Source organism: Passer domesticus, chromosome 1 (genome assembly GCF_036417665.1).
Source record: "Passer domesticus isolate bPasDom1 chromosome 1, bPasDom1.hap1, whole genome shotgun sequence".
In the NCBI taxonomy this organism is placed as follows: Eukaryota; Metazoa; Chordata; class Aves; order Passeriformes; family Passeridae; genus Passer; species Passer domesticus.
In genome coordinates, this window is record NC_087474.1 from 106493170 (window position 1) to 106517161 (window position 23992).

The 23992-nt window shown below is 35.1% G+C and overlaps 1 long non-coding RNA gene across 1 annotated transcript in view; it reads right to left on the bottom strand.

Annotated features, from left to right (window-relative positions):
* Positions 1-22271: 22271 nt before the first annotated feature.
* The window catches only part of LOC135308001 (uncharacterized), a 33028-nt gene continuing 31307 nt past the window's right edge, over positions 22272-23992 (bottom strand). Inside the window, exon 7 of the long non-coding RNA XR_010368572.1 lies at positions 22272-22884. This is a non-coding gene — a long non-coding RNA (uncharacterized LOC135308001). The remainder of the gene's footprint in view (positions 22885-23992) is intronic.

A 23992-nucleotide genomic window follows, 5' to 3' on the forward strand; every position in this document is an offset into this window, starting at 1 on the left:
GAGATATAGGTCAGATACTTCAGTTAAATTAGCAAAACTCCATTACATTATTGCACTAGTCAGACACACTGAAGCCACTGATGATTTATGAACTCTAATGAACCAAGCCTTTAATAAAAGTTCTGCTGTGGTACTTCAGGTCTTATCCATGAAGGAATTCCCTTCTTCAGAAAATAATTTATTAAGTGCACCTAATAAAATTTATATTTCTTGTATATATATGAATCTTATGGCTTTAAGACAACAGAGTATCATAACTTATGTCTCTGTTCTGTAATGCTGTATGTAGTAGATTGGATTTATAGCAAATCTTAGAACTGATCATGGATTTAGATGTAGAAAGCCAAATATAACTGTTGCTTTTCTCTTAACATCATCACACACATAACCAAAGATCTACCCCTAGAAATGGAGCTGTTACTCATTAATATATATTTCTCTCTATTTTTTCTAGCTATGTAGAGAAATGATTCATAACAACACAACTTCATGCTGTACTGTATGCAAGGATTTTCACAGAGGAAATTTTTGAAGCAAGTAGTAAATCATACTCCTCCCCACTTCCCACTTCATCATTGGTGTCAAGGAAACATATAGTTTTAATTTTGTAATACACAATTAGTCTTTAAAAAACCCAAATTTCTTCTAATCTGTTATCCAGTTCCACACAGATTTTTTTAACAGTGTTTTCCATTTTTTATGGTGGATTTGCACCTGGGGGGTAGACAGCCTTCAAATAACTCCCAGAAGGGAGGAATTTATTATTTCAGTATGCATCAAATAGAGATGATTCAAAGATGCTCTTTGGGATCCTTTCTGTAGCAGAGTCTGCCAGGGGGGTGTCACACTGTCATGAAGTACTGGTGCTACTGTGATTAGTGTTGGCAGCAATCCATTGCAATAAAATTCACAAAGGGAATGTTTAAGTTATTTTACCATACTTGCTAAGCTCAAGTTTGAGGTTCTCTGCTTTAGAAGTAATCTATTTTCTCCATTACTTGATTATCCTTCCAGAACCTGAAGGGAACTTACAGGAAAGATGGGGCAAGACTATTTACAATGGCATGTGGGACAAGAGGAAATGGGTTTAAATTGAATGAGACTGGGTTTAGATTAGATATTAGGAAAAAATTGTTTATTATGAAGGTGGTGAGGAACTGAAATGGTTTGCCCAGGGAAAGTATGGATACCCATCCTTGGAAGTTTTTAAGACTGGGCTGGATGGGGTTTTGAGTGACCTGTCTAATTGAAGGTGTCCCTGACCAGAATAGTGGTGTTGAAACTAGATAACATTCAAGGTCTCTTCCAACCCAAAGCATTGCACAATTCTATAAGTGTCCCAATATCTGATTCAATCACCCCAGTGAGGAGGTTTGGGGTGCACAAGGATCTGGGAGGGGGCCTATCCAAGGCAGCTGATGTGCGATGACCAATGAGATATGCTTTACTCTATGATGTGCAGAGCAGTAAAAGGCACAGGAAAAGAAGAAAGGTGGAATGTTCATGGCCATGGTGTTTGTCTTGTCGAGTGATCATTATGCGTGATGCAGACCTGCTTTCCTGGAAATGCTGATCTCTGCCTTCCAATAACAAGCAATGAATTAATTCCTTGCTTCACTTTCCTTGTGTGTGAATTTTTCATCTTACCTATTAAAATGCCTTTATATCAACCCACAGGTTTTCAGTTTTTGCTCTTCTGACTCTTTCTCTCACCCCACCGAAGAGGGAATGACCCAGCAGCTGAGTAGACTACGTTGCTGATTACAATCCGTTCATATGTGAGGGGTTTTTTAAATTCATTTCCAGAAGATACTGAATAAAATTTTAATTCATTTTTTTTCTTTGCAACTTCAAGCAATGAAAATACCTTCTAATACTGCACCACTACAAACTTCTGCTGTAAGCTCTACATAGAACACACTGAGAGGTTCAGACATTTTCAGGTATTGGTTCACACTATTGACAGCACACTACAGAAACTACAGAACAAACACTGTCAGCAAATGAGCTGAATTTGTCAAGGTTCCTGTTGCTTCTTTTAATGCTGTTTCATACAATAAGACTTTATGACAAATCTGTAGGTAAATCCTTTGACTTGTTAATAATGGATAAAGTGATTTGTACTTACAGTGTTCCTGAATGTGATTGATGTAGGCACAGGAAAAAATGGTCCTATATAATAATTTTAAACAGACTTCATTGCTTTACTTTAAACATAATGTGGTGTTTTATTTAGATACTACAGTAGATATCACACACAGCTCAAGAAAAAATTTCTCCATCTGCTTGTGTCCCATTACTGTCACGTCAATTCCCAAAAAAAATTGTATTTATTGATATGCATACAATAAATTCTCTATCTTTATATAGAAAAACCTTATAATTTTTTCCCCCAAGACTGAAAGCATTCTTCTGTAACTGAAAAACTAGTCAGCTAGTATTTGTGTAACTCATACAAAAATATGTTTTTACAAATCTGTACTTTATGGTACCCTTAAAAATTTTAGCTAACCTAGGCTTAATGATGACTGGAAAGAGAAGAAATCGACACATAAAAGGCAATTACACAGATTAAAGTGCAGTTTGACTGCCCTACTCCATGAAGCAAGGACTTTGCTTTTCTGCAACTCCACAATGAATTACACCTGCCTTTTCCATAATTGCACCTAAAAGAAAAAAAAAAAAAAAAAACCAACACAAAAAACCCCAAAACACTCTTCAAATCAGAGCAGTAAGAAAAACAATCTATTTTAATAACTTTGTTACAATTATTCAGAGGAGAGGGTTAATCTAGGGAAACTGGTTTTGTATCCATGTTGTGTAATTGTACTCAAATTAAAAAGTGTTTCTAGCTTGAACACCTATCACTCTTTCTCTCCAGTGACTATGCGAAATGCTCAGCAATTTGACACCTTCATTTGGCCTCTGAATATAACATGAATCCATTTTGAATCCATTTATTTCCTGAAAATGTGTTCCCCTAGTCCATCTCTCACTTTTTATCTCTCTCTGCCATCATATCACTTTCAGATTTCAGCTTTCAAAGCAGCACTAGACACAAAGCAGTATTTCATAAGCAGTAGCTAAACTGAAATGATTTCAAGCAGCCAGGGCAAAAAATCACAGTAAAATCCTGGACTTTACATAATGAATTGTGAGCTGCTTGTTGTTGATCCTAAGTAGTCTTTGTAAAATTCATTATTGATTTGTTGTCTAGCCAGAATACAGGTAGGTGTAATCCTCCTGGATATTCGTAGATGTTGTTATCAGAACAGGGTTCCCTTTTCTTCTTTTATACAAAATGCACAGGAAGAATATTATCTATTTTGCTCTCTTACTTGTGTTGGGATATGTATGTCTCCATGGAACCACTTCTGTTCCATTGCTCACTCATAAAACTAATCTGGATTGTTACAGCTATATGGTTACCAAGATTTAACAGTTATCATTTCTGTCTCAAAGGTCCTGAGTGTGTACTGTGGTACTATGTAGCTTTGCTACTCTACTTTGAGCAGTTCTGACTGAGAATTTCTGGACATATCATGACAGAATGCAAGCCGTGGGAGGTCATCTATCACTCTGTGTGATGAGTAGCAGGAGCAGCTACAAGATGTTATTCAAATTACAAAAAAACCCATAAAAATGGTATAAAAATTAATATAATTTTAGGATAATTTGTTGTTAAAGTTCACTAAAAATTGAATGAAGATCTAAATAAATGAGTTTCATACAAGCTGCCTACTCAATGTGTTATCCAGTCTGCTATTGTTAAATACTTTACCTTAAATCCTCTTCCTTCTCCACAGCATATCATTTTTCCTCAGAAAAATTTTCCTCGACTTCAAACTCCACTGCTTCCTCACTGCAACTGAAAGCTTAGAAGACTTAATCAGCTTGTGGTTTCAAGTGTTGCATCTTGGGGGTAATTTCACTTCTCCCTGTTTCAGTGCAGGTCATTCAATGGACATTTCTTTTAAATTCTTTATCATGGCATTTCTAGTACTCTATGCAACCCCTCATCCATTTACCTTTATTGGGAGGATTTTAAAGGCAAAATAAAGATACATTCAGTGAACTTTTTATGTTCAATAACTTCTGGTAATAAAAACCTTTGATCAGCTTTGGACTTTTTAAGTTTTTTAGTTCACAACTTCAAAAATGGTCTTGCTGCCTAGCTGTGTTTTTAAAATGAAAAGAATTGTGAAACAAGTTAAACATTTTTTGGAGTTTGCAGCTACCATATGTGTTCTGTTTATAATTTTTAAATATATAATCTACATAAAGTGTGATTTTGGTTGAATTTGTGTTTTGATTGTGTCCTTTTTAGTACTGAATCACTGGCAAAAAAAAAAAGGCTTAATTTGAAAAGAAGCAGTTTTTATAAATATTGAAAACTTTGAATTTTACTTTTTTAATGCAATCTTGTCTTTTTTCTTAAATATCAATATATAATCAATCAATATCTTTATTTTCTAATTAAGTCTATTGGTTTCATTGGGCATTCAATAAGGCTGTGTCAGAATATCCTGAAGGGGAAGGAATTATTATTGACCCCATAGGCAGGATTCAGGGAGCAAATGTTGAGAATTTGAATAATTTCAGTGCAGTTGAACTTTGTCTTTTAAAACTTCAAGCCTTTTTGTCTCATTAACATCTTTATACATTAGATAGTGAAGCAGAAAAGTGTCCATTGGCGTCTCTTTTTCCCCATTTCACACTGTATTTTTCAGTGTTTTCTGCACTGAAATACAGGTTTTGTCAGTGTAGATTATGAGAACAATCTAAATCTCTCTAAATTCCTAGTTCAAGTTAAGAAGTGAGGTTTGTGGAAGCAGCATATCCTACCTATCAACATCTAAGTTAATCTGATTTTTATTAAAACAAAACCCAAAAGCCACTTAAAACAGAGGTTACAGTTGTTGAGTAATTAATGAAGTGATACAAAGTGACATCTATATTATTTATACATGTTCATGAAAAGTCCCTGTAAAACTTATTTTAATATACCCTGCAGAACATAAAAATACCAGTTCCATGTATCTCATAATGGAAATTATAATTGAATGATTCTGTCAGATCTATAGAGATTTTTATACTCCCATAATAACAAATGGTAAAAGACAAACAAGCATAACAGCAGCAAGAACAAAAATTAATGAACCACTAACATAACCTTGTTTATTTGAAAATCATAAGCATATCAATGTTTATTTATGTTTGTTTTGAAAGACTGAGTTTATGGACCTGAGCCATATAGGTTTTTATGACAGTAAAATACATAAGCACGTGTTCTGCTATGCAGGTCTCCTTTCTTCTTCTCTTTTAGTATTTTAAAAATCTATAGAAAATCTATAATGTTTTGTAACCAGTCTTACCTACAAAAAAGTGTAGTCACTACAGAAAGTCAATCCCTTCCAATAAACCCAACAAAAGCCAGCACCAAAAACTCTGTCTCTGAACTGCAAGAAGAGGAGAAAAAAAATTTACTTGTTTTTCTTCTGTATTTACTTAAAAGCTCTTGGTGAAAAAAAAAAAAACAGGAAGAAATTGATAACTATATCTCTATATCTGTCTGGCACATTAAAGGATCTAAGTAGGCTAAATGCACTTATTTTCTGAAGTTATAGTTTTTATAAAAGGACTAATTGTATACCTTTAGCATATAATTTAGGTATTTGCATTTAAAATGTAGACAAGTTAAGCCTTGGCTTCTACAAACATTGCTTACATACAGAGATACTGTTGTTATATGTAAGCAGTTATTTTCTATAAGATTTATCTTTGATGAGAAAGTAAAGGAAAGAAATATAAAAACTTAAAAAGTATTTAAATAATCTGCCTCTTGTTGTCTTAATTTCATTTTGTTTCTTTTCAGAAATACTGGATTGCCAGATGTCTGGCTTCTATTGCATATTTTTCTTTATTGGAAAATTTTAATTAAGATTTATGAAAACATATTCTGATGCCAGTGAAAGCATTCAGTAAGAAGAAAGTTATTTGCTTTAAATGTGGTATAAATATCAACTTCTGTCAGTTACAATAGTTACCTAAATTAAGCCTAATATGTATCTTTCATTAAATGCTTGAGAGAGAATCTATAAACCACAGTTAGCACACAGGAGATTAAATACTGAGGTTTCTTCTCAATTTGCAAGCTCTTAACTCCATAAGAGTGTTTGTGTTTTGCTCCTTATTGTATTGCTGAATGAGATTTAAAACCTACTGAGGCACAGATTTAACAGACATTACATTTGATTCATTGCTTGATAAGGCCATATTCAATTAGTTAATATGCCTCTTCATAGCTCTGCCAATTTAAGTGTAGTACATTCTGATTGTCATACCATTGATAGGCTAACCAGACCAAGATGGGAGTATTTCACAGAACTGTTTCTGTCATTTCATTCCCTCTACACACTGAAGGAATCTCAGAAACTAGAAATCAGATGGAATTAATGTCAGTATGGCTGCTTTGAACATCAAAGGTAAAAATCCTGAATGGACATCTGAGAACAGAAGGGACTCTGGAGTGCCAGGTAGATTTTCATCGATGCTTCTAGTCAAAGGGAAGTGGTTTGAAAGGGCCAGTTGCATGTGGAAATCAAGAAGTGGTTACAGGACCAGTACCACAGCCCAAGTTTCAGCTACTTAAACCATGGGACTCACTTTGAGAAACCTCTTCTGGGAGAAGATGGCGTCTGTCTGTCCTAAAAATGAAAATCATCTCTAGTCATGGGCTTGCTAAGCTGGTGAAGAGAACTTTAAATGAAAGTTGTCGGGGGAGGGAACCTCAGTTCTACCTACTCCTAAAAGTCAATCCTATTCTTACCAGTTGGGTGCCAATGCCAGTGAGAGACGTCCATAGCCTGGAGATGGATCCCAGGTCAGCAGGAGAGTAGAAAGGGTAGTGCAAAGGAATTGCATCCACTCAATTCAGTAATTTGGTTTCATTAGGGGCTCAAATTCAATGTCTCAATGCAAATACACCCCACATGAGGAATAAAAAAGAGGAATTAGAAATGTATGCACACGTACAGAACTATAATCAGGTCATGAAGACCTGGAGGGATGACTCCTGTGATTGTGCTGTTGGCATGGAAGAGTACTGGCTCTTTAAGAAGGACAGGCAGGGAAAATGATCAGGCAGTGGTGCCTTCTGTGCCAAAGACCAGCTGGAGTGCATGGAACTTCATCTGGAGGTGCATCAAGGGCTTATGGGTCATGGCTAAAGGGAGGCCCGGGACAGGTGACACTGGAGTGAAGGTCCGCTACAAGCCACCAGACCAGGAAGACCAAGACCATGAGACCTTCTACAGACAGACAGGAACAGCCACATTTAAAATCTAAAAATCCCTGGTCCTCTTGGGGAACTTCAACCACCCTGATAGCACATGGTCTAGTTCAAGGTGTCTGCCCACATCACGGGGGTTGGAAACAGATGATCTTCAAGATGTCTTCCAACACAAACCATTCTATGAATCTGTGTTTCTGTGATTCTTTTTGGCAAAAATTTCGTCCTCATAACAGAATTTTATTCAGATTCCAGAACTTAGAAGTAATCCCTAATACTAATGTATTTATTATAGCTCATGGTTCATTGAGCTACTTGCTCCTTCCCCAGCTTCTTTGTCTCCAAGTGGCTGATACTTTCATCTCTCTAACTTTGCAATAAATATAGAGAATCTGAGAAAGTAGATAACCTTTTGTTCCCTATGGAACAAATGGTTATCTACTATGAAAAAGCAGAAGGCATTTGTGATCTAACCAATCTGAAGCCAGAAATGTGTGAAACTTTCCTGTTATTTTTGCAAATGTGTTTATTGTTTAAATAGAAGTAATTATTTTTCTTCTGCTGGAAGCTTCAAGTTGAGCCAAATGTCTTTAGCATTCTGCTAGCAGATATTTTAGTATAGTGCACATATGTTCAATTGTTTTTATAGAAGAGATGGCAGGTAGTAACAGTCAGTTTCTTAAATGTGTAGATTCAGCTTCTGGAGAATGTAAGCCTATGCACCAGTATGTTAATTAAATAAGCGGTTTAAAAAAAATAAAAGACTTTTATTGTGCCATATCATGCTTTGGTGTTGAAATGGGTTTTTTCCCCTATTGATTGGTTGACATTCTGATGTTTCTAGAACTGTCTAAAGTGTAAGTTGTGCGATCAAAATGGTTTTTCATTTTCTTCTGAGTCTTGTGGAAACCACACGTAAATACGAAAATAACAGAATTTTTCAGTACATTATACAAAATATTCTATTACATATTTTTCCTCACTGCAGAGTGATGAGTGGAATAAAACCACTCTACTATTGAAGTAATAAATTAGATTGCATACAGGAAACTAAAAGCTTTACATAGCTCTGGGAAAGACCTGTCAATGCTTACCTGATGAAACTGGAGCAGTTATTCAGCTCTGCTTTGACTTCAAGATGAAGAACTAAGAATACATGATTTAATTCTCACATCTGCTGTTGAAGCAAATGTATCAAGTAGTGTACAAAAAATTTACAATCTCAGTTAGAATGTCACTCATCCCAGAAAAGTACCATATTCCTACATCTTCAGAGTTCATTCTGTTCCAAGATGAACTGAATCACTTGTTCATTTCAGACTTACTTCTGGGCAGGAAAAGAACAAAGCATGTTCTTTCACACTTTGGACATGAAGTATTTTGTGAAGTAATGCTAAAACCTACCTGCTAAGCTTGAGCAACCTCAGCAGTAGCTGTGCTATCCATTGGAAAAGACAGGATAGGTCTGGTCTGAAATTTTAGAGCAGGCACCCAACCAGGTAAATAATTCAAAGACTTGCATTCTTGACAGGAGGAAAGCAACAAATCTTTGAAAAGACAGGTAACAAAGATCAGTCTTAGAGATCATCAGATGCTCACTGGTTTTATTGAATTCAAAGGGTTTAGGATTTGATATTAATTTAGGTGCCTAATTTGTCCATACATTGTATAAAAGGAGATGGCAGTGAAATGGCAACTAAGTATTTCTGACTCTTTTTATTAGTTCTCATCCTATCTTTTTGAGTGTGTCATATAAACTCTGTTTAAGTCTACTGGATCTTTAAGTTAGTGTAAACAATACTAAGATTTTCTTGTTCAGGTAAGCAATTTTTTTTTTCATTCTTTCCTCAGTTTTATAAAATTTAGCTTTTGAATACTTTTAGGTGTGATACTTTTCAGGAGAGGGATCTTTTTGCCTTTTGAAGACTTTTGTCTATTTGGCTGATTTAAATGAGAAAATCTTTTGTGGTAAAAACTTGTGTTTATTTCCAAATTGCAGGTATATAGGAGAAATCCTCCTAATGTTCTTGACTTCTCTAGTTAATAACCATTGATTGCCTTGAATAAAAATATGCTTCCAATATTACTGTTTATTTCTCCTCTTCAATTCATCAAAATATATTGGCCAATATTTTTTTGTCTTTGAGACGTGCATAAAAAGTGCTAAAAATAAAAGAGCTCTGCTAGAATTTATATTTAACTCTTTTGATATGAGTTAAAATAATTATCAATATCCATGTTTATTTTCCAGTATACACCATCAGTAATGTCATTCCAAATTTCTTTTTCATTCAGTAGACATTGTTTGAGCTAAAATTAGCTTTTCTGTTCTTTTTCTCTCTTCAGAAATCCTTTTGTACCAACAATTACCTTTCTTCAGGACATGCTTTGTTGCAATTCAGTAGCAATAAATTTCACAATCAGGACTATTTTAGACCACTGTGTAAATTTGACTTTTCAGACTATTTTCACTTCTCAAAAGTTGGTAAAAGTCATTATTTCCTGTCCAAATGTCTTCAAATAGTTATTAGACTATGTATAATTTTAAGGTGTCTCAAGACAGACATCCTCAAAGACATAAAGGTTACTATCTGCAATGAAAGTTTCACAGTAAACATAAGTCTTTTTTAAAGTTTGCAGAAATTGCAGCTCCAAATCTCTAGGGACATTTCTGGCAAGGAAAATGATGATTTGGGGTTTTTAGTTGTTGTGGTTTGTTTTTTGAGTTTTTTCCTCCCTTAATCTTGGTTCTGTAAAACACTGCTATAATCAGTAATATCTGTTCATCTTTCTCCAAATGAAAGACCAATTTAACTATTTTAGACAAAATATCTTGAAAACTATATTTTCTCCTTCCATCTTAACTATTCATTAAAGATATGTCCCCTCTGTAAATATACCTTCATAGCAAAATGAGAGAAAAATTATTCCCTTCACAGGAAATTAAATGGCATTTGGAAGACTTTAGAGACCATAAGAGATCCCAGACTAATGTGAAAAGAAGCAAAATCAAGTGAGACAAATAAACATACAAAAAACCACAATAAAACAAAACACAAACCAAACAAAACCAAACAAACAACTCAAAACCAAACAACCAAACACAAACTTCTCCTTTTGGCCTCCCTGTTTATTTTTACTCCAAAAAGATTGTTTGAACTTTGAATGTTATATAACTGTGGGCGACTAAAAAGCCATAGGTAAATTTCCTATGCTTTTCATTACTGTTTGATAATTTGTTTTACTTAATTCTTCCTTTTTCACTCTTTTCATTACTTAAACTAATTCAACAATTCTTATAACAAAATTACTTTTAAATCACTATTTTTTGCCTGTTAAAGTGATTGATTTTATTTGTTATGCATTCTATATGGAAAGTGCAAATTGCTCCAAAATGAAGAGATATTTTATACATAAACAGGCATTACAATTTACTTGTACATGTGAAATGAAAAGAAGAAATTAAAGGCTCTTTGCTACTGTCAGCTTCTGCTTCTCTCAAGCATTTGTTACACACAACCCAGAAATTAATCTTTGGAAGCTTCTATGGTAAAGAGCTATCATTTAAGTCATGAGTTTTGATTTGACTAAATTTCTGCCTTGTGTCAGAGACTGAAATATTGTAGTTTAGAACTTTTTCATTAAGAACTTTGAAAACTGTAATACAAAAGCTGCAGAGAAGACCACCACACCCTTAACAGGCTTCTGGCTGGGACCCTGAACTGCTCACTGATGGAGATAAGGTAAAGACACAACTCAGAGCTCCGAGAAATGAAAACATTCACACAGGGATCAAGCTTAATATCTTCTGACTGCAAATCACAACCCCAGGGCTATCAGCCACCAGGTTCACAATGACCCTTGCACCAAAGCGAGAGCGAAGAGAGGTGCTGGATGTGTGTTGGAAAGCTTCTGGTGTGAGGCACAGTGAACAACCATCCTCCTATGTGCAGACCAGCTCAGCTCAGGGGCCATTCACCTGGGGAAAAAGCTTATCTGCAGCAGAAGAGGGTGACACGGTCCATCAAAGGGCCCCCCAAAGGGGTCACCAGAACCCACACCAGAGCACTGCAGATGATACAACAGACCCTCAGTGTTGCAAGGGACAGTGTCAAACTGGCCTCCTGCAAGGGAGGCACGTGGGCATTCCCACCTGGCCCAAAAGTGTATATTAATCCATTAATGCACGCAATTCTGTAGCCTTTGGCTTGTGGCGTGTGGCAGCATGTGGCAGTGTGGCATTGCATGGCAGTGGTAGTGTGGGAACCATATAACCAGGAAGACCAAATAGAAGGGAGCAACGAGATGTCATTGGGAACCTCAGATTGGTGACATGCTTCCACCTAATCCCTGTTACTCTCTCCCTGTCCTCCCACCCCCTACACACATTTCTTTCCCTCTTTCTCTTTTTTCTTTTTCTTTTTCTTTTTCTTTTTCTTTTTCTTTTTCTTTTTCTTTTTTTTTCTTTTTCTTTTTCTTTTTCTTTTTCTTTTTCTTTTTCTTTTTCTTTTTCTTTTTCTTTTTCTTTTTCTTTTTCTTTTCTTTTCTTTTCTTTTCTTTCCTCTCTCTCTCTTTCTATGTGCCTCTTTTGCTATTATATAACACATCAAATTTTGGCACCAACATCTAACCTCATTTGGTTTTAATCACATTTTTTGAGTATATTTTGAACCCTCAAAGTTCTTTCCTTGTTATACACAGAGACTTAATTTTCTTTGCTCTTCTGAGTGGTTTAAACCAGATCATAACACCTTGGCAGAGAGGATTTTTAACATGCATATAAAAATAATGGGGGTTTGTGTATGGAATGATGGATAGACTGACTTCAAGGGATAGTTCTTGGGATATCAAAATCTTGCATCTGATCTCTCTTGTTATGAAATGTACTGACTGTGACCTGTTTCCTTAGCAAAAAGTATTTTGAGGCAGTAAAGCACTGATGCAAATGTAGGAGTACAAATGTACAGGAATAATATTGCTATATGTAATACTAGGATTTTATGATAGACCCAGTGTGTTAAGAAGGGTTTCTTCTGTTGGTTCAAAAAGTTTGATGCAGTATTTTTACATTTCTTTCACAGGTCCCTCATCAGTTTGTCACCAATGAGAAAATCCATATTTCTCTAGTTCTCTCAGTGAACATTTATTTTTGAAAGGGTGCTGTTTTATTTTCTTGCTATAGACATCAATTCTGCAGGTAAATATGTACTCAGGGATTGAAGTTATCCACCTTTTTCTGTCTTCCCACAAATCTCTTACAGAATTACCTTACCCATATAGCAATCCTGCTTCTTGTACAACCTCCAAGGAAAAGTTCTCAGAAATCCTAGTAGTCTACAACAGTATAAATTTCATAGGAGTAATAATTATAAGAGAGGGTTGAAAGTGTCATCACTTTCATTCCAGATCTTACTGAACTCCAAGTTATTCTTCATCCCTGAAAACATGATGAAGCATATATGTCGGTACAATGCTTTGAATCCTTCAAGAATGAACATAGCCAAAATAATTAATCAGTCTGAAAAACCTTTGAGGTTAGAACTTGAAAGTAAAATATAGGTTCAAAGTATTTTTAATTTTTTTTGTCCATGCAGCAATTAGATTTCCAGAAAAGAGAGAAAATTAAGAAGGATTATAATATTTCAGATGTCATAACTAAACCTGACATATAAATAAATAAATAAATAAATACATGCTTTCAAAAAGAGTGGTTTAATTTTCTAGCAAACTGAGCATATAGTCACAGAGCTGAATGCCTGTTGTGGTCATGCAGAATCTTCTGAAATGTGGTGCCTTATGTAGCTTCCTAAATAATGATACAAAAGCCTCTTTTCCTCTCCTGTGTTCAAAGATTTCAGTTCATCATTTCATAGAATGCAGCAGGCTGCATTCTACTCTGTGACATGCAAAGGCTTTAGCTGGGTTCAGACTAGGAGAAAATGAACTCATTTGTTATGTGCAGGAAAAGTTCCAAAAAAAATGGAGACAGTGAAAGAGAAAGAAAGAGGAGGTAGAGAGGGTGAGAGCATGTGGAGGGAGTCTGATGAAAGAAGCATACAAAAAATGCAAAGTGAAGCAAAGATAAATACCAAGACAAGGAATTATGATAAAAAGGAAAAAGAAGAAAGAAGCAGGTTTTAATGGAAGTTTTAATGAAAGAAACCCAGAGTATATTCTCCCTTAATGTCTTTTATTACTGCTGGCTTTCATCTGAATGAGTAGGGACTAAGCAATTATTTTGATCTAAATACTTAATGTGCTATCTTTACCTGTGAAAAATAAACATGCTTGCAAAAATATTGAATTGCCATTGGCAAAAAAAAAAAAAAAAAGAAAAAGAAAAAGAAAAAGTAATTGCTCATAAAGCCTTAGAAATTACATTAACTTTAGTACGTAAGAAAATCCCTGAAGCAGACTCTGAATTCAGTGCTGTGGCAGCACTGCTCTGAGTGGCTTTTGCCCATTTCTCTGGTTTCAAAAACCTTATTGTTTCATGAAGATTTTGCTTCTAAAAAAAGAAGATTTATATACATTATTGTTTCATACATGTTTTCTGGGGTTTATAATCCTGCTCCAGATTTAGAGCTTAATTTTAAAGCCCAGTCTTATAGCTGCTGAGATTGCCCCCTTTGGTGTCTGTGGGACAACACACCACTCTCTTCTGGGAACATTTGCTCCTTCTTAGAGTACAACACCAACACAGATTTTAGATGATTTTTAAGTGCCACACCACACATAAATAAAATGAAGAAAATGAACATATGTTAGAGAATTTTGGGGCTAAGTGGCAATTCTTTATCCTGGCTTAAAAATAATTTGGGTTGGTCTTTTATTTAAGTGTTGCAACATTTTTGGCACCTGGCTAAAAGGCAGGTTATAAACATGAAGGCAATTCATCCAGCAGATAATCATGTTACAGAAGATCACAGCATCTCTTCAGGCAGAGGTTTGCTTCCTCATGGCCATTCTGTAAAGCCAATTTTTACTTTGATTTTACTGAGTTCTTCCAATTTAAAATTCAAATTTCATTAAAAAAAAAAAAAAGAGATCAAGCACTATCATATCACTTCATAGATCAAGGACTATCATATCCTGAAAAGAGACAACCAACAGCAGCTAAGAATTGCTGGTTTAAGTGTTGGAAATTGTGTTTGTAGAACTTTGTACATACAAGAATGCAGATCTATAATGTTATCTATTTTTAATTCTATTTTAATGAGGGATGTAATAGAAAACTCACCAGTGCTTAAAGTAACATCTTTTTCATTGTTTCCTACTAGCTAAGCTTGACTGCCAGTGAAAAATGTGCAAATGGATTGGACTAGAAAGATACATGTGCTGCTCAAAATAAACTTAAGTTAGAGTTATAATAACTGAGGGAGAACAGCTGCAGGCTAAAGGATTAAAATAAATTGAAATCTCATTCTCCAAAAGTGGTTATTTCAGCAGAAAACAATGCAATTCTTGTTTACTGTCTATGAAACATGAATTTATGGTGATGATAGACATTAAAATCCCTTAGGGAGGTCACTATGAAGTAAACCTCACATTTTAATTGCAAAGCAATGCAAACAGTTTACCTTGAAAAATTGCTGATATAAAACTAGTCAAATTTCATTGGTGATGAGATGTAGAGTTTCAGAAAATAATTTATTGCTATTTTTAAATGGAGACGTGCTAAATGTTGATGTTAGCAGGCCAACGCATTTTCAAAAAACAAGACAAGAGGATCAATTTTGATCAATTTTCTAATTCAATAATAAACCCTACATCATGGATGGAATCAGTCATTACTAGTGATAGTTTACTTTCACCCCTTCATGACCCAAAATGTTGAATTACATAACAATCGAAAATAATTAAATGCATTAGTCCCCAATCTATTTATGTGATACTGCACTGATATTTAATTAGAAATTCTTTATAGTGGTCTCCACCCTTCACTCTGATTTGTGTTGATAGAGAATGAAATATTTATGTAAGAACCATTGAAAACTCATTCACCTCTAATGAATGATGGGTCGTTCCCTTACCAAGATGTGAAAGCAAATACACTTTACATCATGCTACCTGTATGTTAATATTCCTGTTCCTTGGTAGCTGAGAGATCTGGAGTCTAACTTTTTTTTTTACACAGTTCTACTATCATCCTGGGCAATCCCTGAGGTACAGATTTTCCAAATCAAACTTTAATAATTGGGTCCCTCATCACAAATTTTGGAAGAAGGGAACAAGAATGTTTGGACTATGAATATTGACTCAAAGTATTTATTAAAATTGTGACTATCAGTATTTTCCAACTGCTCCTTTTGCTTGTATTACTATGTTCACACTTATCTGCAGGAAATAACAAACCCACTAATAAGACACTGTTAAGGTCTATACATATTTATTTAATAAATGGCAATTATTGGTTAAATGAAACAGCTTCTTTAATAAAGGATACTTCAAAGTTAAAGGCATCACAAATGATGAGAAGCTAAGACAAGGGGAAATTGCTTCAGCAGTTTTAGGCATAAACGGAGTGAAAAAATATCAGCCTAATGATGAGAAAGGAACAAGGATTTAATTCTTTTTCCAACCCATTGAACACAAAAGATGTGTTTAAAATTACCCATCTTCACATTATATGTAGACAGTTGACTCTATACTACTTATCCAAGCTTTTTTCATACACAGAAGAAAGAAAGAGACAACTTTCAGAGATGTTTTTTGACTCAGAGCAGACAACCTGATTAGGATGAGTTGACTGAAACTCTATAGATGTTACTTTCCCTCAGTGACTACAAAAGGAGGTCAGGTGACTGGTCCTGACTTAGACATTCACCTTTTATCTTCTAGATTTACCAAGTCAGATGAGACCAAGTGTGTTCCCATGGGTTAACCTTGGACTTTTGTCTCCAACAAGCTCCTCCACCAGGGCAGAATTTGCAACACATTTCTTTTAAGAGCATTTCAAAATTAACAAGTCTAATAAATTGCAAAAGAAAAGCTAGAACAAGAGAAGGAAGTGGAAAGGGAAAAAATAAAGGAGAGACAAATGGAGAAGAGCAAAGAACAAACAAAGAAACATATGGATAGAGAGGAAGCAAATCAAAGAAAGAAAAAATAAAAAAGGAGAAATCGAAAGAATAAAAGGAAAAGAAAAAGGAAAAAGAGACATGGTAAAAAGAAAAGAGAAAGAAAAGAGAAAAAATGAAGGAATAAGAAAGATAAAAGATAAGAAAGTAAAGGTGGAAATGGAAAATGAAAAATCTAAACTCAGTGGACAAATAAAGAGCAAGAAGTGTTTTGTACGCATTCAATGATTCTAAATTGCACAGTTGGCACAAAGACACTCTTGTTAATAGGCACTTTGGAAATGACAGTGATAATATGCTAGATTAGGCAGTAACAATTTTCTGATCATTACTAGCTCTCTGTTTAAAGTAATTACTACAAGTGACCTTAATTCCAGTGAGGACTTGGTTTACTGAAATTAACCTTCCAGCATCAATGGCTAAACTGTCTCATATAGCTGTTAATGTTTATACATTTATTTGTTCAGAAAAGAGAAAAAAAAGAAGTGTCAGATAAATCTTTATCTGATGTAAATTACCACAGCTTACATGTCCCCTAAGCTGATTTACACGGAGTGGTCAATATGCACTGCAGTTCACCAAAAGCCAATATTCACTTTATTTACAAATTGGAAAATACCATGCTTGCTGCAGGGAACAGTAAAGCATGTCTTTGATTCTTCCTTGAACAAATAAAAAAATGAACTACATTCTTTCCAACGTAAGGGTATTGAGTCATATCGCAGTGTCATTTGCAAAAGAACCCTGAGGCTGTGGCAGGCCAGCTTATCTTACTGTTGCCAGGTTTATTGCTAGCAGAGTTTTGAATGCTTAACACTTTTGAAGGATTTCAGAATGTCAGACTCTGACTGACAGCTTTACTTGGTGACTTCCTTGCTAGTAAGTATATGACAGTTTGACAGGTATCCTTAGGGTTCGTTTAATTATTTTATGCAAGTCTCCTTACTGAATAACATTAATGACCATTTTACACTGTATGCAGAGCAGCAGAAAACTTAAGCTGCCACATTGCATTCTATCCTGACTCCCCCATTTATTAGCTCCAGGCATTCTTGTATTTTTCCCCTCCCTCCTCCTTTAGCCAAAAAAAAAGTGTATTTAAAATCACATAGTCACACAAAATGGTAACAGATTGAAGATAAATGTTTATGCAGTTTCTTATGAAATTAAAATACAATAAAATATTTTTAAAAATTAGAAGATATACTGATATAAAAGAGTTATTCTGGAAACAGGCTTTTAAAGGAAAATAAAAGCAGGAAAGGAAATACAAGAAGATAACGTCAGAAAAGTTTTAAGTTCTGAATAAAACATTTATATATAATCATGACTAGTAAAACCGTTGTTGTTACTATTTTCATTTTTATTAAGATGTATCCTCCAACAGGTTAAAGTATACATCTATCCCCAGAGATACTTTAATCCAGGCAAATACTGACACATTTTTCTCATTATGGCAGGTATGGCTCTTTTCTTAATAGTCAGAGAGTCTTGCAGCAGCTGCCATTGATGTGGAATGTCAGATGTGATCTATAGAGTCATTAAGTAGCTAACCTGCTCTTGAAATGCTTGTTAACAATTCTGAGGTTCAGGGTATGGAAACCTTGCATCCATCCTGACTGGATAACACAGTGAAGTTGTGGCTTCCCATGACTCACATATCTTCAGTCTGCAAATTCCTTGCCATTTTTATTACAGCATTTCAGAAAGAAGGGCAGACTATAGTTTAATGATTCAGAGACTCAAAGACAACTACAAAGATCTATCTAAGCTATTACCTATTATGACAGAGGGAGATGAAATTAATTAGTGTTTTTGTATTTCTTTGACCATTCTGAAAATAAATAGTCATTAAAACGTTCAATAAAGAAAAATTTGAAAGCAAAAATATTCCTGCCTCATAGGGTATAAACATTACTCATAGAAAAAGTAGCTTTTGAAACTGTCATATCTTCTGCCTATCTACAGAATATGAAACATACAGAAAGGTTAACTCTGAGTGACCTAATAACAGCCTCCTGCTTCTTTTTGCTTAAGAACAAAGTACTTAGCTAGAATTGGAGTTTCATCAATGAAACTCTTTAATAGAAAAATAAGTATATTTTTCTGGCCAAGGAAAGGAACTGACTTTTTTCCCCCTGTCATAAATGTGATTCAGTTCCTACATACTGGTCCACAGAATTTCTATTTCTATGATCTGCTCAGGGGGTCTGGATGCTGTTTTGAAAGCCATGGAATGAATCACTATTCAGGAAATGTCAGATGTGCATAATGTGATGGATTAGCACTGTTGTTGGAACTTCCCACAAGAAACTGAGAAAAAAAACAGAGAGTAATTTGCAATTTAGGTAACTAGGCATTGACTAAGAAAGTTTAATATTAACTTGCGCTTTGTCAACACTTCCTACTTAGCCCAGAGTAATTGTGAAAGGCAAAGTCTTGTTTCATGAACTGCATGTTTGTTTCTTTCTAGAAAAGCAGTTTCAGATACATATTTTAAAAAAATATTATTAAGTGATGAGAAATTATAGCTGCAAATGAAATTTATGGAAATGCTCAGCTTTTATATGACTGGGGCAGTGATCAAGAAAATCAGAAAATTATGTAATGGAGACACTTATGGCTCTTTCACTTGATGTAGAAAAAGCAGTTCAATAACAAGTCAAGAGTCATACACATAATAATAAAGCAACTAATAAATCTAATTTTTGCTGACATCAAGATCAGTCTTTTACCACCTTGACCTCTGCCTGTACTTATTTGAACAGCACAGAAGGCATACATCTTATTCTACTATAGTTCAGGTCCCTTCTCTCTTTTCAAAGAAGCTTAATATTTTTTATAGAAAAATGGACTCGGTCGCATCTTACAGGTAAGGCTTTGAGTGGGAAGCCAGTGATAATGGTTCTTGATAAATGTTTGATGGATAGTCTCCATGTGAGACATCATTAGGATGTGGACAAAGTACAGCAATGAAGATTCATTCCATTCTTCATCAGGAAAAATCACCAACAGCTATCATTGTGTTGAATGGCACTATTTTATCAAAAAATATATGTAAGGATTTGGAATGAAGAAAAATATTCCTATGCTACCATTCTTGAAAAGACCTTCTGCTCTCTGTTCCATCCCTTGTTGTTTTTCATGGAGAAAATAAATCAATTGTGTGAAAATAATAGATTATGCAGACTATTAATTATTATCATTATACTTTCAGGACTTCACTGACAACCCTCATCTTGTGATTATGTTGTGTGGAGGTAAAAACATCTGCTGAATTAATGACAAATCTGTCAGTGCCTTTATCCTCTGCCCTGCTTGAAATGATTAAACTCATCGAGTGTTTGCTTAATCTATTTTTCTTTTTCATATACCATGCTCACTGCCTGGGGCAAACCCACCTAATAATATTCAATTGAATAAAACCATAACTCATGACCCAATAAATTATTAAAAAACCCTGCATTGCATCAGATTCATCATTCATCTTACCACAGTGGCAGAAAGCCTACAGAATTCCTTAACAATTCTCACTGTGATAAATAGTTCTATTAAAATTTATGAATAGAGTGGTATATATTAACACATATTTTGTTACTGAATTATCTGTCATACCTTTTTGTCTATTTCATGCACCAACATGTTGCATTAATGATTTCATTGGTCTGCAAAACTCACATTCAGCTATCATCATATATTTTATTGGTTTTTGTTTTTTAACTTGACCCTGAGATCCCTTCAAAAACATGATAAGAATGCTGTTTGCATTGCTTTTGCTCATTTTTTCAGTCTTAATTTCTTAAGAAGTATTAACCTCTATGTATATATGAAGTGATTAATTACAAAATAAAATTAGAACTTTCTTGACACATGATAACAAGAATAAAAAATGACTAAGTAAGCAAATGCCATAAGGCTGAAAGATAGCAAAAATTGGGAGAGATCAGCCTTGGAGTGTCTGGAGTGAATGCAAATTTCTTTCTGCCCCATATCTTTTTGATTTCATGAAGTCATAGAATCATAGAATTGTTTCTGTTAGAAAGCACCTTAAATATCATCCAGTTATCCTTCTGCCATGGGTAGGGTCAGGTTGCCAGGGCTCCTTTCAACCCGGCCTTGAACACTTCTACAGATGGGGCATTCACAGCTTCTCTGGGAAACCTGTGCCAGTGCTTTACTGCCCTTTGGGCGAAGTGGTCCATCATCACAAGAAATATTTACTATCACAGAGAATTTTCAGAGAAAATATTTTGATAGCATATTGAAAAGTAAGAAATTTGCTATTTTAAAATAATTTCAGACTCCGTGTTCATGAATTTGCAATAGCAATTTTGTTTCTTCTTCAGGGAAAAAAAAGCTTATGCATCCCTTCCTATTTTCTTTTGCAAGATGAAGCAACTTCACTTTGGAGGCAGTCATTCTTCCATGGTGAGGGAAATGAGAGGCATCATTAAACTCACAACCTTTTATTTGATGTACGCTGAGGAATGAAAGTAGTTTACACTGTTAAATTGCATTGTACAGCCCTTTAGCAGCAGAACCTTCAAAAATCCCTATGGATGGACTCCATGCTCATCAGAATAATGATGGAAAAGCTATTCAGCATATACAGAGTTACTCTCTTCCTATTTGGTTTTACATTTATTTCTTCCTGCAATATACTTTCACAGTCTGATGAAAAGGTATAACCCAGAAGTATTATTTGATTACATGTTTCAGTCAAAGACAGATATTTTCTGCAGATAATACTAGTATATAAGTAATCTCCCCAGTCTGTACACCAGGTTTTGACCTGATCACAAAGCTACAAAGATTCTTTTTAAAAACTGTCTTACATGAACAGTAAAGATATGTTTTAGAAAAGTTTTCAAATCATGGCACTTAAATACTCATAAAACCATGTCATTTTTTAGAGGACAAGGAAATCAAAACTGATTTGGGATAATGCACTTAGACTGGTCATATTATTGACAACATAGAACTGCTCTGTTTTGGTTTTAAAGCAACTAAAATGAGTAAATGCATGACAGGTTTTTAAGGCTTAACAGAGTGTTGCTAGGAAAGCAAACTTATGAAGTATTTTTTCAAGGAGAACCTTAATGACAAAGCCACACTTGATAATGGAATGACCACGTATGAATTCAGCTCTTTGAGATGCTTGTATTTGGTTGCTCACTCCAGTTCCTAAAAGATAATTGTAAGTCCTCATAAAAGCTGCATCTCCCAGGGTTTGTGAGCCAGAGAGCACTCAGTGTGGGCCTTGCAGCAGTCTTTGCTACTTCAGTACAGGGTGAGAGGAACCAGTCACTTCTGCTCAGTTTGAGCCCTCACTGTGTTTAATCCAAAACTTCTTTTAATCTACATAGTTGTAAACACCTCCCACTCGTGCTCCACAGCCTCCCAGAGGAAATGCTTCTTGTTTGCCTGTGGTTCAGGAAGATTCAGTGTCTGCAGCAGCAGCACCATGGGGACATTCAAAATGCACAGTTAATGTATAGTGGTACATTTAAGACAGATACCTTTTTTCCTAGGAATATAGGCAGATAAAAGAAACATGAGAAATAATTGTGTGTTCATGACTTTGTGTTCTCTGAACCCAATTACCTCATCAAAAAGCAACTTCTACCTGCAGTTGCACCACAGCGGGAGTAGCAAATTATAAGAACAGTACAGAGGAGTTCTGATACAAAGCCTTGCTTGTTTGTCCCTCTGCTTTGCCTTTTTCACCTCTTTTCCCTTCCCCTCCAGCCCCAACCCCCCCCCACCCCCCACCCCCAAGATTACTTACATTTTTCCCTATAAGCCATCAGTTAATAACTATCTCTCTCGCTGCTCCCGGAGGGTCCCTCACCCTCAATGCCACAATAATGCATAAGAGAGCAATACAGATACTAAATTGATTGTTTTGTTCCAGAAAAAGCTTTAATGCAATTAAAATATTCAAAAGTGGATATGCTGACACTGAGATGGCCCTAACTTTGCCATATAAGCCCTTGTCTGAATATTTGCCATTACCTCCAACCAGAAGGACTTCACCAGAAGAAAGAGTCATGGTTATACTTCCAGGGATGATTCTGCCTACAAGGGAGCTGTGAGTTCAGACTAGATCACAGCTAAGTGATCAGTGAAGAAACTGAAAAACTGTTCCCAAGGAAATCCTCTCTGCTCAGACACCAGATGCAAACAATGTGAATTAACCAGTTTATTGTCTCTGCCACGGTGCCTGCAAAACACTGATGTCTTGCTGAGGTAGAAAGGTGGCTGAATGATTCTGTCGTTAAGCATGTTTTATTAAATCAAGCTTCACATTTCTTTTGTCACTTAGAGATGAGCACTGTCATGCTATTCTGCCATCCAGCTTCACTTCAACTCACATGGAAGACAGAGCAGTCTTACTCAGAGGTTTGTTTATGCAGCTTCTAGCAGCACAGCTGTTCTTGCTCGGAGGGGATTTCACAGTGCTACTGCTATGGAAACTGGAGAAGATAGGGAGTCGGCAACATCCTCTTCATCCTTAGAGTGACAGCATAAACAAAAGTGTTGATTCTGTAAGCAGGCAGAGTCAGACAAAGGCCAACACATCCCAATTTCAACCAGCCCACATGCTGCCCAATCAAACACATCAGCATAATTTAAGCTTTAAAAAAGGAAAAAACCAATGCCTTCCACCTACAATTCTCTAGTGTTATCAAGTAGGTATATATTGGGAACATACATCAACAACAGGCAAATTGTGATGAGGCAAATATATTCAGTCCCTTTAGCTTCAGAAATTTTACCTGAATTTTATTCATCATATAATTTGTAGCAGGGAAAAAATGCATGCAGATTAAAAAAATTAAGCAGCCTGTATTTGAAGCATAATATGATCCAGATATGACATTGTATTTGAGAGAAGAAGGAATAACTTAATTTAGGCCAGATTTTAAGATGGTAGAAATTGGTGGAAATCCCTGAGCTTCAGTATTCATTGATATTTAAACAGTTGTGCATCTCAGGACTTGTTTTCAGCATACAGAAAAGCAATAGAATAAAATTAGCTTATCTGATCTGTTGTTTCATCAAAAAATTTTATTGTTTGCAGCCAGTTTTATCTACTTTACAGGGAAAAAACTGAGTCTACAACATTTTTGTTTTCATGGTTATGAAGTCCAAGGAAATCCCTCCATCTCAAGACTGGATTTTTCTGAAGGCGTAATTCCAGCATGAGGTATGGGAACACTTTAAAATAGGAAGATTTTAAGCTCTCTGGATCTGTACCTGCAAGCAGTACAATGAAAATTGTATTATAATTTTCAGTTAACAAATTTATATTAAGCTTTATAGCTATACAAATGTATGGGAAACAAACCCGTTAAATAACCAAGAAAAAAAGTAGGCCTGGTTTATTTTGTGAAGTATACTATGGTGTGCTTTCTTCTGGAACTCTATGTCAATATTAATGATATCAAAATTATTTTATTCATGTAATAATCTAAATATATATATCCTTGTAACCCTCTGTCAAAGCTACTTTAATGTTATTTTGTGTACACAGAAGGAATTTAACTGCTTGCATAAAGGCAAGCTGGCATTACATACATTTGAAACTAATACAACACTGGGACTAAAACTGTCATCT